Consider the following 16,942-nt stretch of genomic DNA (forward strand, 5'->3'; position numbering starts at 1 on the left):
ACAGAGGACAAGAGTTACAATCTCAAGATATGGCGTCTTCAAGATGGGCACCGAGGACAGTTTGAAGTACTGTGCTTGCATCATGCATGTCAAAATAAAGGTAAGAAACAGCTCTGGCGCCCAGTTTTATAATGCAAGAGAAGCCTTCATACAGCACTAATACACAGTCTGATATGAAGCTGGGAACAGTGTCCCATCACTGGAGTTAATTCTAACACAGTTTTATGGTTTGAGTCCTTTTCATGAGACCAGGAAAGATTTGATCCTTTGGAAACAAGTGGTTGGAAGAGTGCGGACAGAAAATACAAAACAGCAACGATGGAATCCTTTTCCAATGTAATTTGTTCGGGAATAACATATGCCAAGCAGTTTTAAGACTAAAAAATAATATCATGTTTATTACTATTGTTATGCAAACAATACAATATCTTGCCGCTGAATGGTCCTTACTAGTTGATCCTGGTGCAATATTCTCTGCAGGACTGGGGCCTTTGGTGCTCAGGAGGGCCCATTAGAATCCTTCAGCTGGGGCTGCAGATCATCTTTATATAACAATACAGAGTATCATCATCGTACACGTCATTATGTATACATACTATAGAAAACTAAAAGCAGTAGTTGTGGATGTTGATTTGAAATCTCTACGGAGTATGCGTAAACAGTGAATAAAATCAGATGGTTAGCACCAAAAATACATATTAGCCAGAATCTATCCATTAACCAGCTTCCTTTTTCAGGAAATCTTTGCTTCTTAAGCAAGTAGAACTACAGGAGTACTATCCGAGACTAAGAGGACAAATATGGTGAGAGCAGCAAATAAAGCAAGTCACCTTACTTACTATAAATTAGCCACTGCATATTTTTGAGAATGCTGCATTTGTTGGTGCCTTTGAATATCTCACAAAGGTGCTCATTACAAATGCTGAACTGCAAACTCATGTTCATGTATGCCTCATAGCTTATAACTGTGCTACCATGCAGTAAAAATTTTAAAGCCATCACATTTGGTAAACGTAAACATACTTTTCAGCTATCCAAGTGAGAGATGGAAAACAAAGCGCCAGAGAATTAAGTGCAGAGGGTTATGTGGCGATAGTAGGGACTACATATGAACATTAGTGGGTCTTCTATTCAATCTACTGGGAGTTAATTAATTTTTGAGAATTTATCCTTTGAAATTTTTGCAGTAATTGAATTATTCACTTCGACTGTGACTTCTGCTACCTGACGGTTGGGCATACGGACATCCTGATCTTCTCACTAACTTCGCAGCCCGAGCCAGCTGTTTCTTATTAATTATGGTCTAAATTATGCCGTAAGACTTCTTTTTGGCATACCGACAGGTATGAGGGTTTATATTCTTATAACCTTCATTTGGGCAAGTATCCATCCCTAACTTACAATTTTTTGGTAAACATATGACTTTATCTTTTTAATCTTTGACAGCTTTAGGATCTCCTCTTAAAATCCGGCAATTTTGTCCGACACACAAAGATTGGTGCCCTTGTGTAAAATACGGAGATCCAGTGAGGTGACTGTTTAGCCCTTTTTTGTATATTCTCTTTTTTCATCTTTTTCACAGTTTTCGGATTCTCTTCACAAACTTTGGAATCCTGGGATTTTAGGTCATGCTCTATTTGCTTTTGTCTTTAAAATCACCCTTTCCGATTTTTTTGTCACATTCTTTATGCTGAGTATAAAAACAAATATTTTTTTTTCTATTGCAAATCCATTTATACATTTCATTTTTGTAGAAAAGAAAGTGGACGCTCTCATATTTGATGTCTTTGTCCTGAAGATGACCCTCAAAGTACCCAAGGGTTGAAACTCCGTCGACACTTAAAAATGTGGCCTAACTAAGAGAGGACACAATTGTTATATTGTGTATTTTGTTATTTGGTGTTGTTACATGTTTTTTCTCTGCCATTGTTTGTTCAGTCTACACTTGTCAATGTTCACAATTTTATCGTTGTTTGTGTAACTGTATAAGCGCCCTCGATATTTTGTTTTTCCTATGTGTTTTATTGAATTTATATAAAAAATAATTTTCTATGATTTTTATGTATATGTTTTTTGAAAAATTAAGCAAGCACAGCTTCTTTTCTCTTTTTTGCACAATTCCTTTCTCTTTTCACACGCGTTGATTTATAGTTTGTTATTTTAGCTCATGAACCACTGTTTGGAATACAGTAGATACTGCCCCAGGTTCTTGTTCTAGGGTTGCCCTTGTTGTTTGTAAAGCATGATACAATTAAACATCGGCAGTTACTATGCCCCCACAGTACATAGAAAGAAAGCATGCTGGTACAGCCAACCAGGATGCCCCCGCCACAAGAACAAACCCAAGAGAGCGTTAATCTGTCTAAACCATAGTTCTTCAAACTGTGGGGCGCGCCCCCCTGGGGGGGCGCCGCATGCCTTCAGGGGGGGCGCGGACTTCACATCACACTGTTGCTTCCAGGAGCAAGATGTGCCTCTCAGCCCGGGCTGCTGCAGCTGCTGGGGGCCCAGCTGAGAATGTCAAGAGTCACAGGTCTTTAAAGGCCAGAGGCAGGCACGACGATTTCGGAGGGGGGGGCTAATTCTCATGGTCATGGAGATGCAGGGGCTCTAAAGGCTGGAAAACAACAAAGCCTCATTAACGCGTACATGGTCTTTTAAAGACCTGTGAAGTACTGAGGCTGGAAGCTCCAAAACTGTCTGTGTGCCCGGGAAGCTGCCTCAGCCCGGGGAGACGGAGACACACACACACACACGGAGAGACACACACGGAGAGACACACACGGAGAGACAGACAGACAGACAGACAGACAGACAGACAGACAGACAGACAGACAGACAGACAGACAGACAGACAGACAGACAGACAGACAGACAGACAGACAGACAGACAGACAGACAGACAGACAGACAGACAGACAGACAGACAGACAGACAGACAGACAGACAGACAGACAGACAGACAGACAGACAGACAGACAGACAGACAGACAGACAGACAGACAGACAGACAGACAGACACACACACACGCACGCACGCACGCACGCACGCACACACACACACACACACACACACACACACACACACACACACACACACACACACACACACACACCAGGTGGGGGGAAGAGGCATGCTGAAGCCTTTTGAGCCCATGCTCGTTGTGCGCATGGTAAAGACCATGGGGCCCCTTACGCCACTTTTGCGTCACTTTCAACATGGAAAAAGTGACGCAAAAATGGCACAAGGGGCTTGTAAATCTGCCCCATGTGCATATTTACATGCCCTTGTAAACTTATTAAAGAGGCTGTTTGTTTTCTGGTTCCAGTACTCCCTGTGCCCCCACTCTGCCTAGGCCTTACATTTTACTTTTTAATGCCTTAATGTGAGAATGCATTTCATGAAAGGGAATATAAAGTAGGGTTACCAAAATAAAAATGCCAGCCATGTGCTGTTTAAAGAGCCTGCAAAGGCCTTGTATTGACACTAAATAGGGTTATAAATAAAATAGTATGTATTCCTTTGTAATGTGACGTTTCAATCTTTGTTCCCTTTAATTATAAGTCATAGATCATTCAAGCAGCCTTAGAACACAATTAAAAATGCTTTCTATGTATTTTTACTGTTCCAAGTTTGCACCGATCAGTGCTGAAAATAGGCATTAGGGGACTGCTTACTTTTGTACCTGCTGGGACATCAATAAAATAAGCTGGCAACCCTAATCGCAAGACTGGAAGTTTATTGCAGGATGAGCACAATATTTATTTCCCCCACCCTCGATCCCTGGACCTTGCAATTGTTTCTTATATCTGAAACCCTATGCCAAGCCTCAATAACATGCTGAGTAACTTCAACTGCGTCTGGGGATGCACACTGCATTCAGACAACTCACTCCTCATTCTCGTCCTTCACTTTCACACTCACCCTGCACTCACTGGGATCACAATGTACTCACACTGATCACTATGCACTGAACCCATCCTCTCACCCTGTACTCACAGTGACCACACTGCACTTATGCCACTCACCATGAACTTATACCGTTCTCCCTCCACTTACCCTGAGGTCACATGAGCACACTCTGCACTCACAGTGATCACTCTGCACTCACAGTACTCTTGCACTGTTTACCCTGCAGTCACACGAGTTCACCCTGTACCTCACCCTGCAGTCACACGAGCACACTACTCACCCTGCTCATGCGACATTTCACTCACCTGTCCCTCTCACGTGTGCGATCAGTGTTAGAGCCAGCCCTGGCTGGGAATCTTAGTCTCCCCCCCAAAAGTTCTGTCTAGTTGCACTCCATGTTGCTTCCCACATCGGAAGTATGTTTCACTGCTAGGAGTTTACAACAGTTACATCCTTCCTGTAGATTTCATTCTCTGGCAGGTAAGAGTGAAGAGCTTTTTGTATCATTATTATTTTTAAGCCTCGCTCCTTTCCCCTTCGTCCCAATACTAGTGGGAACATTGAATATTTCAAGGAGGAGTGGATTTGGCATTAATGCCATAGGTGCTGCCTTGGGTTCTGGGGACCCAGGTTCGAGTCCTGGTATAGGCTCAACATCTTGTGATCCTGGGTAAAATCACTTAATTTACCAGTGACTTATGAAAAATAAATTTGACCTTGATTAAAGTTGCTGGTGCTTGTTTAACATGTTCCAATCCCTAGAGCTGAGTCCACAAGTCAAATATAACAAATATTGTGAAGTGTGCCTACCATCTGTCCTCGCTTCTTTCGTAGACCAAATTTAAATGTGTTCTTGTGCAGCTATTTCTGAAGCTTTGGAAGGCGATCTTCTTTATAAGCCAACTACGCTTACAAATTGACTCTTGATGCTGCTAGAGAATAAAGATGTATATATCCTCTTGAATCACTTATATCACATGTGTATGATGTAAATGTCCCCTAGGCTTCTTGGAAAACTGTGGCGGGCCTCCTACTGGCATGGCAACACCTGGCCATACTCCACATAATCATGGATTTTTAAATTGTGTCAGAAAGCATGTTTTGTGGAACTTCTTTTTCTGAAATCTTGTTTAGGGGCAAGGATGTGGCACAACAGCTGGAGCTGATGACTGTAGAGCTGGGAAACCAGGTTAAATTCTTGATGTCTGCTCAACATCCTGTGATTCTGAGCAAATCACTTAATCTCCCTGTACTTACAAAAAATTAATGTGTGCTTCTGTAATGTAAAAGATGCTCCTGTAAAGCGCTCCAATACCTTTAGGTCATGCTCGCCCTATATGAAAATACAAAAAATATATTGCAAAAAGTTGTGAGCACTCCAGTTTCCAGGCACTGCTCAAGACTGGAAGTGGAGCACAACCTAAGGATGGCAGAAGCAAGAATACATCCACACATTGTCTCTGTGGAGAAAAACAAGCACTCCCACAACTGTGTTTTGAGAGTGTTTTTGCAGATCTATCCTAAATTTTGTGTTTTATGTGAAAAATAAAGCACCAATGTAATTTTTTGTGCTAATTTGTTTCTTGGAGACTTTTCATTTTAACTTTAGGATAAGCACATGCACTACAAAAGCTCCAGTTTACTAAACACTCTTACTTTATTTAATATTACTTGCCCTATACAACCTGGGCTCTGCAGGAGGGAATGGCCATCAATGATGCAGAGTACCAGCTTCCAGAACTTTTTTGTCAGGTGGTAGTGGCGGTGGGGTGGGCTCGACGCGTAAAAAGGTTTAGATGGGGGGCTCTACCAACTAAAGTTTGAAGACCTCTGGTCTAAACCATGAGAAGGGGATCGGGTAGGGTTGGTTCTGTAAGTGATAAAGTAAGCGGGGAAGGGAATCCATTTTAAATATAGCAAACCGGCTATATAAGGAGAGCAGCAAACCCAACCATGATCTTATCTTGGTCCTGATCTTATTCATTGTAGGGGTGAAATTGTGCTCCCAGGATATCCCCTATGTATCAGACAAGAAAACTTCCAGATATCTTAGACCCACCTCAGTTCCCAGTATGTCCATGGCCCACCGACCATCACCCAGCGTCCCCCGTAGCGGCCATATAAGAGATTTACCCATGTTCATGTAAAGGCCCGACATTTCCCCCAGAGATCTGCATAATCTGTAGGATCTTTGGGCCCAATCTATGGGGATCCATAAAGAATAAGACACCGTTGGCATATAGGGAAATGAGGCCAGAGATCTCCACAGACCAAGGCATCCATTTGAACCAGCGCAAGCAAAAGGGGAGATGGAGCACACCTCTGCCGAGTGCCATGACCAATAAGAAATGGTGAAGAGACACTGCCAGCCACGCACACTGTAGCCATTAAATCAGTATAGTATGATGGAATGTATGTCAGAAAGCGTGGGCCAAAATTCAGACGTCTTAGGAGGAAGAAGAGGTATGTACTGCTAACCGAATCAAACACCTTATCAATGTAAGCTAACAGCATGGCGGCAGCCTGTTTTTACTGATCAAAAGCATCTATTGCATTATGGGCCTGTTGAATGTTGTGGCATGTTACTCGGAGGGGCATGAAGCCCACCTTATCTGGGTGCACCAAGGAAGACAGATAAGGCTGGAGCTAATTAACCAGTGTCTTAGTCAGCAGCTGTGCTTCTATATTTAGAAAGGAGATAGCACAGTATCAAGTTTGGCATTCTGGGGGACTTCCCAGTTTAAACAAGACAGCGATTTTGTTAAGTTGCCAATCTGGAGGCAGGCAAGCCTCACGGACTGCCAAAACAACTTTGTAAAACACACTTGGAAACCGGTTGGGACCCGGTGCTTTTCTGGGCTTTAGTGCTGACAATGCCGTTGTTAGTTCTTCCAGGGTCAGAGGGGCTTCCTAAGACTCTCGGTCATCCCCCAATATGGTTCTTGGGGGTATGTCATTGAAGAATTGCTCAATCTGGGAGGCACTAATCGCTTCCTTTGGAGCATATAGAGTGTCTTGCTTTCGCCTCTCAGATAATACAGAATCTTCCACACGGTAGCTCAAACCCACAGTGCGAAGCAGTAGACATAACACAGTACAAACACCTTTGGAAAAGGGTGTTATTTTACAAAATGCAAAGACTCTCTCTCTTTAGAATAAGGCTTGGGGTTTTATTGTATACAATGCTCTCTAACAGAAAGGCTTTCCCAGAAGCCAAACTCAAATGTATATAGATATATATATATATTTATAGGCAAGCAATAATAACAAACTTGGTAAATGCAGCAGTTAAATGCATGAATAATACTGATGACTAAACAAGCAGCAAATAATATGAGATAAGTCTCAAGCAAATATACTGAACGTCCTTTCTGATGAAAGATATATATACACTAGATACATCAACTGATTACTTTGGATGTGCATCTCAACTCACACATCACAAAGAAAACACCTCAAATGATCAAAGCCACTGGCCAAGCATCACAAAGGCAATATTCAAAACTCAACACTTCACCTGGTGCAAACACTGTATCTGCATCTTAGCCCACTCCTGACCGGGGGATTCACACAGCCAGGGTTAAGAGCTCAGCAGCCAGGCTTCTGTCTTGAAGTAGAAGCGTCCGTCCAAGTTCGGATTCCAAAATCCCGGTCTCTAAGTCAACAACCCTCAGCTTTATACTCTCAAAACACACTAGAAGTTTCAAGAGAAACCTGCACCCGTGCCGGAGGAATCTTACCAGAACTGGCCAGCTTCCTAGCAAGCATTCCAATGTTCTCACGTTCCCTCTCAAATCTCGCATGTTCCAGCCTTTATCTTGACGAAGCTCACAAAAGCCTAAAACAATCTCTCACGAAATAATCCTTGAATGTGATTAACCCAAACAACTTGCAAGCGTTGCTGTTCACACAGAAAAGCTGAAGCCAAGCAGAGTCAGAATACAGGATGACATCCGGCCATGTCAAAGCCAATGGTAAGAACTTCATAATACTCAATGTACAACACAATGCACATTTGTGCACTACTGCTCATAGATTCACATACTTTTTTTTAAATATTCTTTTTATTAGCATTTTGATCAAATACAAAGCATATTAACATAAAAAGCTAGTTATTTGTCACATCTGTCATGAGTCATGGTGCAAACATGTGTCATATAATAGTACAAGTATTCCACATATGATCATGTCATCTCAACAATAAAGGTACACACATTTAGTCAGCTTTTCAGGTTTGAGGGGCCCACAAAGGAGGTATATTTATACACAATTTCAGTAGCATAAATACCTTTGGGGGTTGCTACATCGGCATGCAATCTAGTATATATCCATCCCATTTTCTCCGTCTTACACCAGGGTTATAGCAGTAGCGGCTTATTCCATTATTATTCTTAGTTATCCTATATCTATTTTCTCTACCCCAGTAGTCACATATATGCCACGTTGTCAGCCCCATCCTCATTTTGTTGCCTCTGTACCAATTGCATGTACGGCTCCCGAATGTTGCGAGGTCGAGAAGTTGTTGGCATGAGTTCCCAAAACGTTTCCAACTGTGTGTGTCCATAAGAGACATCCGCAAGCCAGCCCTTTATTGATGGCGCTCATCATCTGCCCCAGTGTATTGCCACCTGTCTTTTAGCAAAAAGGAAGAGTAGTGCATGCAATTTTCTTGATTTGGGCGGAGTATCCTTAACATAACCCAAAATACCCAGTTCAGGGGATGGGGTGGCCGACCTCCCAACAATCTGATTCACCAAGGTCAAGATCTTAGACCAATAGTACTTGAGCATGGGGCAGGACCATGCTATGTGTAAAAACGATGCAGGGGAGTACCTCAGAGTAACATCGATTGAGATCAGAGGTACATAAAACTGCAAAAGTGATTTTGCGGTGTATGTGCTGGAAGGTACTTGCCAAAAACGATATGTGGGCAGCACTATACACATAGTTCACATCAGAATACTACAACATCTTAGAGCATTTGCCAATGATGACCAAAGCTACCCAGTAGCAGGACATATTAATCAATGTCATCAAGGTAACACAAAGTATTTAGTATATTCTGTCATTGATGCTGTCCCCAAAAGCCAAAGGGGAGGAAACATACAGCTCCAATTAAGGAGATTGGAATCGAGGTACATATTAATGTTGAACAACAGAATATTTCAGGGATTGAAATCCGATGAGGAATTAATGGTAGAACTTTAGCTGCAGGCCCTCCCTCCCGCAGACTGGGTGTAAGGTATACTTTTAGTAAACATTTCCACATTACATTTAGAATAGTTTATTTATTTAGTTCATATGTCGGTAGTAGCGACGGGCGGTGTGTACAAGGGGCACGTACTTAATCAACGCGAGCTTAGGACCCGCACTTACCGGGAATTCCTCGTTCATGGGAAATAATTGCAATCCCCAATCCCTGTCGCGAAAAAAGGTTCAGTGGGTTACCCGTACCTGTCGGCAAAGGGTAGACACACGCTAATCCACTCAGAGTAGCGCGCGTGCAGCCCCGGATATCTAAGGTCATCACAGATCTGTTATTGCTCAATCTTGTGTGGCTGAACACCCTTGTCCCTCTGAGAAGTTGGACGCCAACTGCTGGGGGTCGCGTAACTCATTAGCATGGAGGAGTCTCGTTCGTTATCAGAATCAACCAGACAAATCGGTTCCACCAACTAAGAACAGCCATGCACCACCACACACAGAATCGAGAAAGAGCTATCAATCTGTCAATTCTCTCCGTGTCTGGGCCGGGTGAGGTGTCCCGTGTTGAGTCAAATTAAGCCACAGGCTCCACTCCTGGTGGTGCCCTTCCTTCAATTCCTTCAAGTTTCAGCTTTGCAATCATATTCCCCCCTGCAACCCAAAGATTTTGGTTTCCCGGAAGCTGCTTGGCGGGTCATGGGAATAACTTCCCCGGATCGCTAGTCAGCATCGTTTATGGTCGGAACTATAACGGTATCTGATCGTCTTCAAACCTCTGACTTTCATTCTTGATTAATGACACCATTCCTGGCAAATGCTTTCCCTTTAGTTTGTCTTGCACTGGTCCAAGAATTTCACCTCTAGTGGCACAATACGAATGCCCCGGCCGTCCCTCTTAATCATGTCCCCAGTTCCAAAAATAAAACAAAATAGAACCTGAGTCCTATTCCATTATTCCTAGCTGAAGTATTCAGGCGACTGGCCTGCTTTTAACACTCAAATGTTTTCAAAGTAAACGCTTCCGACCCCTAGGACACTCAGTTAAGAGCATCAAAGGGGGTGACGAGAGGTTGGGGCTAGACAGGAGGTAGCTCACCTCGCGGCGGACCGCCAGCTCGAACCCAAGATCCAACTACGAGCTTTTTAACGGCAGCAACTTTAATATACGCTATTGAAGCTGGAATTACCGTGGCTGCTGGCACCAGACTTGCCCTCCAATAGATCGCCGTTAAAGGATTTAAAGTGCACTCATTCCAATTACAGGGCCTCAAAAGAGTCCTGAATTGTTATTTTTGTCACTACCTCCCCGAGTTGGGAGTAGGTAATTTGCGCGCCTGCTGCCTTCCTGGCTCCCTCTCCAGAATCGAACCCGGATTCCCCATTTCTCGGGGTCACCATGGTAGACATAGAAAGTATCATTGAAAGTTGATAGGGCAGACATCCGACTGTATCGTCGTCATCACTGGGAAGTGCGATCGGCCCGAGGTGATCTAGAGTACCAAAGTGGCCGGGAGAGCCCGGATTGGTCTTGGTCTGATAAATGCACATATCCCGGGAGGTCGGCGCTCGTTGGCATTTATTAGCTCTAGAATTACCACAGTTATACAAGTAACAGTTGGAGTGATCAAAGGAACTATAACTGATTTAATGAGCCATTTCACTGTACCGGCCGTGTGTACTTACACGTGTATGGCTTGATCCTTGAGACAAGCATATGCTACTGGCAAGATCAACCAGGTAGCCGCACCTGTTGATAGGGTGGATTCAAATGAGCCCTCATCGGAACTGGGCAGCCCGGCCATCTAGTCGCCCCATTGGAAAGCATTGTTCGCAACCAGATGGCCGAGAGGAAAAACGCGACCAGATGGGTGGGCCCAAAGGATGCCGATCTGCCCGCCCTGAGCCTTCACAGGAGGACTCTCACCTGCCCATTGGCAGGCTGAGGACCTCTGCGTCCCGGGTGCTCAGAGACCCAGACTTGGCCTGGTGCCCAGGGCTGCGGATGGGGGTCCCCGATACACCTCCAACCCGGGGGTACCCCAGGCACCTTGACAGGCAGGTAAAGCAGGAGGGAGGCCTGCTCGGGCACTATGGAACCTAGTCCTGGGACTATGGCAGAGCTCCCTTGGGCCTGGCTGGAGGTCCCGGGCAGGCACCAGCAAGGGAGGCCTCCACTGGCCTGCGTCCTGGGCACCCTGCCACGCGACAGGCCCGAGGATTGACCCCAGGGTGGAGAGGGCACCCTCCACCCCAGGGCCACCAAGGGCCCCGGCTGGGGCTCCTGAACCCACCCGAGCTGGGGAAGGCCCGATGGGCCCCAGGCCCATGGTGGAACAGAGGACGGAGCCTAGGGTGGGGGGGGAGGTTGTCACCTGGCCCTAGCCCATCTGGTCACCAGCTGAGGACCACCTGGCCGAGAGGGGTTTCAGAGTACCCTGTCTCTAGTAATCCGGAGGAAAACTACCCTTCTTTCTGGTAACCCGGGAGCAGCAAGTGACGTAGGGGATCCAGGGCACGGAGGCGCCCGACCTCCTGGAGGGATGAGCCCTCATCAGGACTTTCAGGCCGTCCTGGTCCTCTGGTTGCCCCATTGGAAATCATTGCGAGGGGAAAGGCGGGACCAGATGGGTACATGCCTGCCCTTTGAAGGACTCAAGGTCTCTGCATCCCGGGGGCTTTTCAGAGCCCTTAGCTGGGTCTCGGGCACGAGCTGCAAGGGGTGGCCTCCCCGAGGGAACTCTGATCTGGGGCCCGCAGGCACCTTGAAATGCAGGCGAAGAGGAAGAGGCCTGCCCTGGCCCTATGGTCCCCTGTGACGGATACCCAGACCCTCGGCTGGCCACAGGACATGGGCTCCCGCACCCCACGGCCTGCCGGAGCCCAGGCCCAGGAACCGGTCCCCGCTTCTGAATGCAGCCAGGCTGGGGGGATCTGGGAGCCTGCACGGGCACGATTGACCCCCCGGTCCTGGGCACACAGAGCCCTCTGCTGGCCACAGGACGTGGGCTCCTCTTCCACAGATTTTTTTTCATAACTCCGAGGAACTCCACGTAGTGGCACTACGCCAACTCCGCTCAGGGCTAGTGTTGACTGGAATCCATCGGCTAATTCTGCGGAGCATGTGAAGGGTGTGGAAGCAGGAGGAGGAGGAGACTGCGTTGATTTGTTGTTTCATGGTCAGTTCGCTGTTTAAGGCGGTGACTAGGTTGCGTGTGTGGTCAGTTGGTGAGGGTCTGAGTTGGTCGGTGAGACTCTCATGGCACTGGAGTGCTGTGTGGTGATCTCATTATTCGAACAACCAGGTCATGAGTCCTTTCCTGCAGCAGTGGCTGTTGTCGACGTGTCCGGGATCAATCGATCGGAGGTCTGCAGCATTGTAGCAGTACGGGGTGGAAGGGGCAGAGTTGTTGCTGCTGGGCGCAGTCCAGGCATGGACGAGCATGGACCTGCTTGCCTGTGGCATGCTGCGGCCTCCATATGTAGGTACTAGGCAGTGGACTGGGCTCTGCTAGGGGCGGGAAGCGAGAGGGAAAGCAAAATGGTGAGAAGGCGAGTGTGCAGAGTGGCTGAATAAATACAGGAAATAACAGAGGAAAACAAATAGTAATGAGAAAATTAAAACATCACAAGTTACAACAGTGATGAGGAAAATAAAAGAGCACGAGTTCCAATATACCATACAAGGGTGAAGTCACAGCAGCAATGGAAAGCAGGCATGGGGACCCCACGTGGTAAGAAGAGTAATTCTTCAGAATAGGTAGTAGAAGTCAGCAGTATCCTCATCAATTTGGTCGAGAGTACCGAACAGAAATGGCAGGTGCCGCACCTAGATAGCCCCTCTAGAACGGCATAGTGTACTTGGCACATACTCTCTTTGAAATATCAGGAGGGGATCACATTTTAAGACGTGTGGTGCACTCGTACTCATGTGATAACTGTGCCAGGATTAATAATATTTGTCTTTGGGCTTAGGGAAGACACAAAGTGGAAGTACTTTTTCCAAGAATAATTGATGAGGATGCTGCCGACTACTGCTACCTATTCTGAAGAATTACTCTTCTTACCACGTTCCTTTGACATATATTATATTTATTTGCCCTGATGAAGCCTTGTTAGGAGAAACACTTCTGAACAAATATAAAATAAAGCTCAAGATTGATTTCAGCAATGAAGAACTATGAGCACCATCTAAATGTGGAATATGCATTATTGACTGTTTTAAATGAGATATATGTGTTGCTTCTCAACAATCGTGTGTACATCTAGTGGAGAAGTGTGGCTCACTGGTTAGAGGAGGCAGACCTTGAAGCAGAGGTCAGACCCGGGACCAGGGTTCAATTCCCGACGCGGCAGGGTCTTGAGCCCAATTATCCACGGACTTGATAATTCTCGTTTCGGTGCCTACTCGAATCACGGGTTCACACTCTGCAGCTCTGGGCATCAGCTTGCTTAATCTCCACTACGGCCCCCCGCGGCGGGATGCCTGGCTTTCACCTTGGGGATGCCCAGTATGGGTATCTCACAAGGAAAAGCCAGGACGGGTTCCCAAGGCAAGCGCCGAGATGCCTACGGGTAATCGAGCCCTATATAAGAACGCATAATAATAATAATAATAATAATAATAATAATCTATCTTTTATTGGACGGTCAATAGGCAGCTGTCCATTGAGATGGGCAGCACCCTGAGGTGGACAGCACCCCTTTCTGAATTTATTGAAGTGACTAGTTCAGGCAGTGATGAAGCTTTAAATTCCCGGTCTGCTTTTTCCCTTGCTTCCAGTAACGAGAAAGATTGACCTGAAATACCCAAGACAAACAAACTATTCCCTGTTGGAAAGAAAAGAGACAAAGGTACAGAGCTGGTCCGTGAATCCCAATATGGACTAAACAATTGATGAGGACACCATGAATGACTCATTGTATTGAAGGCCGCAGACGGACCGCGGGGAACCATAACCTCCTTTCCATCATTATCCAAGATAGTTCTGATCTCTTCTGAGGCGACCTCCAGAGCCATTTCAGTACTATGGTTCAATCTGAAACTATGCTGAGCTTCATCAAGGATTTCTTACTTATGCATGGTTTGTTGCCACAGGGAGGAAAAGTGATTGGCCAGAATCACAGGATGTTAAGCGGATGCGGAGACTCAAATCTGGTTCCCCCACTTCCACAGTCAGCAGGTCTGATGTTACGTCACACCCTGGGTAGTACGAGGGTGGCAGGCAGAAGCCACTTGAAAGCTCGAATTGTTATAGGCTGGAGGTTATAACAGGACCTGAACCTGAACCAGAGACAGGCTTCAAGCTCGAGCATGGCTCGAGCTTTCAGTAGCTTGCCCACAGCAATGCTGCAATAAAGATTTACCTTCAAGAAAAACCTGACAGAGCATTCACTTTGCAAGAATTGGCGACCAGCTTCCGGGAAAAGACAGCCCTCTGACCAGACATGTTATACAGGAAGTAAATGGTGGTAAAGCAATGCAAAGCACAGTGTACCAGTGTAGGAAAGAACAATCCTTCTAGCATGTTATGCCCAATTTTTGCCTGGTGTCAGTGAGTTTTTGCCTAGTCTGACTGGGATCCTGCTAATCAGGACCCCAGTCACTGTGCTTCTTCCCTAATTTGATCAAGGCAAGTACTTCTTTACCTCCACAATTGGCTACTGGTTTACCCCTATTTTTCCCTAGTATGTAGTACTGAGATACCCAGGGCGTAGGTACACCACGGGTCTCACATGGGCTGCAGTATGTACTATGACAACCATGACAGCCCACTCAAACTGTGACTATAGGCCTGCGATTGCAGACTGTGTAAGCTGGTGCTAGCACCACTTCCGACAGATATACATTTTCTTACTTCTGAGGTCACTATACTTAAAACCTATAAGCCGGGGCGTGGCCTACCACCGAGAAACATGGCCGCACCGTGAGATGGCTCCGTCCGAGCATACCCGTTCTGGTGACTATTCGCTCAATTATCTGTACATGAAGAGGGATAAGTCACAGATTCGTGCACATGAACCCAGCATGACTTTTTTGATTTGCGGCATTGCTGGTTTATGTGCGAATTGGCTGAGATAGACTCGATGACGTGTGCAGCCTGTGGCAGTCGCTTCGATGGTGGGCGAGAGGCGCGCAGGCCCCGGTCTACATTCGCACTCATTCCGCCAGCGTGGAAATCCTGTGAGACAAGTGGGGCCTGCAGCTAATCAACTTACTGGAGGATCGGAGCGGAGCACCTACAGGCTCCGGTGAGACGTTGGAGAAGCCGCGACATCGCTCGGCGGGTAGCCAAGAACGTGAGTGGCCCCGAGACTGCTCAGCCTAAAAGTTGAGGCAAAGGGTGAAGTCCGCCATTGTTGAGGCCTGCCTGCTGGAGTGTGGGGGACGCGTAATCCTGGCACTGGATCTGGCTTAAACTCCCAGGCCGGCGTATCGGAAAATAGTGCGAGGCCGGTGCACCCTGTGGGCTTCTCCCGTAGCAGAGGTGGCGTGATCCTTCAGACTGCAGCAGAGGCCATCCCAGGAGGTACGGGAGGTGGCCATTGCAGATTCCGACCTATCCAGAAGCCCTGCGTCCACCGAAACACTGCGCACTGAGGAGCGGCGATGATCCTGATGCAGCAAGGGGATCCGGACACCGGTGAGTCGTAGAGGCAGTTGCAAAGGTGAGAGTCTCCTGCTGCCTGGCCTCGCTACTACTGCCCGCCAAAGGCAACAGCAGACGTAAGCCCTTTGAAGACAGCACAGTGAGGGAGATTGGGTCTATTTGATCTGTGAGCGACAGGGAGAGGTGGGCATAGACACTGGACTAACCTGTCCTGCGGCTGGCGTGCTTGCCAGAGATTTAGGAGAACGCCTACGACCCCTCCGGGAATCCTGCACCTGCACACCTTCCGGTACCAATATACTTACTTGGACACAGGGGCAGAAATAAATACTTCAACTGAACCACGCACAACACTAAAGGGAGGGTACCAGCAAGCAGAGTTGTACCATGCGCCACAGAGGAATTGTCTGACTGCCTTTCCTTTTACTTACATTTGGTCTTGCAAGGCCTGGTCACGGCCGGGGGTCATAACTCTAAGGCCTCCGTGCAGGCTAAACTGAAAAAATATGCCTGGGACAAGGGCACCGGCCCCACCCACAAGGGTAGTGAAGCCTCAACTGAGAAGCAGCAGTCAGCGGAGGGGGTCAGAAGAACTAACACTGCAGGATATCCTTACAGCCATAACGACGGTCAGGACGTCGTTGGCGTCCAGGATTGACCAGGATTGAGTGTCGTCAGAGGTCTCCTTTATCAGGGCAGACATGCGTTCCATGAATTCCAGACTTAAGGACATGGAACCAACAGAGTGCTCTCCTGTTACCGATACGACCGCCCTGCAGCGGAGGGTGGACGACCTCCAGACCCTGAGTGTGAGGTTGGAGGCGCAACTGGACGTGTATGAGGGACGCTCACAGCGTAACAATGTCCACATACTGGGGGTCCTAGAAAGAGCAGAGGAACCATCTACGGACGTGTTTGTTGAGAACCTAGTCACTACCTACCTGAAACCTACAAGACTGTCAAAATTCTTCATGGTCGAGAGAGCGCACAGGGTGCCCGGGGGCAGACCAAAAACTGTGGCCCCCCCCCCCGAGACCTATATTTGCAAGAATATTTAACTATAGAGATAGAGACATCATCCTGCGGACAACTCCTGCAGCACCCTCAATTGAATTTCTGAATAGGAAGGTGACTTTCTTCCCGGACTTCACCCTCAGAGTACAACGACAGGGATGCAGTTTTTTACAAGTAAAGAAGGCGCTACGAGACAAGAATG

The 16,942-nt window shown here is 46.8% G+C and overlaps 1 protein-coding gene and 1 pseudogene across 1 annotated transcript in view; one reads left to right on the plus strand and one right to left on the minus strand.

Annotated features, from left to right (window-relative positions):
* LOC144806995 (uncharacterized) overlaps positions 1–16,942 on the plus strand; it is a 1,119,020-nt gene that overhangs the window by 825,822 nt on the left and 276,256 nt on the right. The window lies entirely within an intron of this gene.
* LOC144808269 (18S ribosomal RNA) lies at positions 9,105–10,858 on the minus strand (annotated as a pseudogene).

This window comes from Lissotriton helveticus, chromosome 1_2 (genome assembly GCF_964261635.1).
Source record: "Lissotriton helveticus chromosome 1_2, aLisHel1.1, whole genome shotgun sequence".
Classification (NCBI taxonomy): domain Eukaryota; kingdom Metazoa; phylum Chordata; class Amphibia; order Caudata; family Salamandridae; genus Lissotriton; species Lissotriton helveticus.